Source organism: Penaeus vannamei, chromosome 13, assembly GCF_042767895.1.
Source record: "Penaeus vannamei isolate JL-2024 chromosome 13, ASM4276789v1, whole genome shotgun sequence".
NCBI lineage: Eukaryota > Metazoa > Arthropoda > Malacostraca > Decapoda > Penaeidae > Penaeus > Penaeus vannamei.
This window is the reverse complement of record NC_091561.1, coordinates 3,589,783-3,592,282: the sequence shown is the minus strand read 5'-3', so window position 1 is coordinate 3,592,282 and position 2,500 is coordinate 3,589,783. Positions and strand designations below refer to the sequence as shown.

Genomic DNA, 2,500 nt, shown 5'->3' with positions numbered 1-2,500 from the left:
CCCTCACATTCAGACTTCTAAGAGCATTAAAAGGAAGTTTCATCCTGTGTTACTTTCCATTTTTTGCTGCTCTTAGCCCTTTTACTTTCTTAAACCCAAACGCTAAATCCCCAGCCTTTATCCTAAGACCCTGCACCTGGAGAAGGAGCTGGTCTCCACCCATGAGTGCGGGACGTTAATATCTAAGGATCTTTTTCAAATACGTTTTAGATGTCTTATAAAACCGTAGTTGTGGCTTCGACAGCATTAGACTGTGTATCTATCTAGCGATTTTCCCGCGAGATACAATCTGTCTAGCAAAATTCCTCGCTAGATACAGGTGATCTAGCTTTTTTTTTAGTGTCACACTTGTAGTCTTTGTGTAAAACTTGTAATGCATTTGTTTTCATTATTTTTCTGTTGTTGTTGTAAGAGTTGGTCGCGTTTAAGTAGTTGTTTAAGTATTCTAGCTTGATGGAGCGACCAAACCCTTGCAGCGGCTGAGGCTCTCCATCACGGATCTCATCACCAAGTCCCTTTTGTCCGTCCCTTCCTGTGTCTCCCTAGATTGCTTTTATGCAGCTCTCTTTAATTTTTTTTCCTTAATATTTTTGTTGGAAATGATCATGTCATATTCGCAAAGCATTTGGTCATTGCGACAAGCGTAGAGAAGGTCAGAGTGAGAACGAATAAGTTCAATCAGCTGATGTAAAATAATGTTTTTGGTGTTACATCTCCAACAGAATTAGCATTCGTTCTCATTTATACTTTTTTACTTAGAAACTGAAGTTATCAGCATAACTTCGAGTGTGAGATTCTCAAGAAGATTTAGAATGTGATTGTAAACTTGACAATTGTCAAGTTTAGATATATGCATCTTTAGAACAATAACACAAACAAACAAATTATGAAAAATGTAAACACAAGACACCATAATGAGTGTCTTAGTGTCATAAATAACCTGATAAGCTGAATGATTAATCTTTCTTATCATAAATAAAAAATGCTCCGTCTGTAATTAAGATTTTGTGCCATTGTATCTAAACCTTGTTGAAAATAAAATAATAGCGAACAGCGCATCGCCTCATTAACTCTCCTAAACACAGACATCCGACCGACACGAGACCGCTGATTATTTACGGCCCCGAACCTCTGTCTCCCCGTGTCTTTAATCATGAATTATACAAGCCCGAGTGTATCTGTCTCGCAACATGAAGTTTCTCATTCTCGCCTCGACATGACTCCGCCCGCGCCGACATGACAGGACGCCCGACGCGACGCTGCACAATATTTGTAAGTGATAAGAGGCCGCGGCGGACTTGCTCCTCTGGCACGCGGGGAGAGAGACGAGAGGCGGGCCCGGGACTCCTTGCGAACGACCGCCGAGTCTCCGTCCTCGCTTTGTCTTCATAATTCTCCTAATCAATGATATTAATGAGTTACTTATGATCTTAATCTTCCTAAACAATGATCTTAATGATTTACTTATGATCTTAATCTTCCTAATCAATGATCTTAATCGTTTTCGTGCTTTCTTTTCGTTCTGATCATAATAATTTTCGCAACTTTGATAGGTCTCAGTTATTGTTTTGATTTTTATCATCGTTTTCTGAATCATAATAGTTTTCTACATAATGGATTTAATCGCAATCCTAATAAATTTCGCAACTTTGAGTCTTATCATTTTAATTCCCACTTTAATCTTAACAAATTGCAAACAGATACAAATCGCAATCATTTTTCTTAATCTCGATCTTCATCTTATTTTTTTTTCAATCCCAACCCTTCTGTCCGATAATTCTTACCATTCCGCTGAAGCGACTCTCTCGAGATCGGCCGCCTTCCGCGCGCAGTTCGGGAGTTTAAGCGCCCAATCAGAATATAAATGCGGCAAAACTTGCGCGAATAAACAAATGAGCATCGCCAGACCTGCTCCAACACCGCTCGCACGCACCTCGGTCGAGTCTCCAGACGAGTCGGACAGGGAGGCCAGCGACGTCGAGGTTTACATAATAAAATCATATGAATAGAAAGTCGAATTCCACAAGGGAACGATCAGATGTCTCGTAAAGGGGATCCGAATTCGCAAGACGTCGTTTCTCAGCCGCCATGAGCCGGACAGCAACCTTCACTTTTTTTTTTCTTCTCTTTTTTTCTTTTCTTAAATACTTGCTCTCTTCCTGCCAGACATCGCACTTTTTTATCTCTAAATAAACCAGTGCTCAGATGTCTGATAAAATTTTCATTCCTGAGTTAGGTTGACGTGTGATATGTAACTTTAAAGATTCGGAGTCAAGTTTGCTTAAGTCAAGTTGATAATACAGGGAAAGCACGTAGGTCCGACATCATGCACACATTATAATGGCCAACTTTCAACTTACTGATATAAAGGAATATGTTCCAGTCTCTCTCTCACATGTCATCTGTCAACATGGTTAATTTTTTATTGCTCATTATGAATAATCATGTTTCGTAAGTAGATGTAAAATATGACTCATGAATATTCAATGAATGCTTGACT

At 39.5% G+C, this 2,500-nt stretch overlaps 1 protein-coding gene across 1 annotated transcript in view; it reads left to right on the top strand.

Moving 5' to 3' along the window:
* Window positions 1–1,053, top strand: part of LOC113802443 (uncharacterized) — a 19,268-nt gene extending 18,215 nt beyond the window's left edge. The window contains exon 2 of the mRNA XM_070128644.1: window positions 1–1,053. This exon is cut by the window's left edge and continues 2,953 nt beyond it. The gene's annotated coding sequence lies outside the window, so the exon portion shown is untranslated.
* Window positions 1,054–2,500: the final 1,447 nt, after the last annotated feature.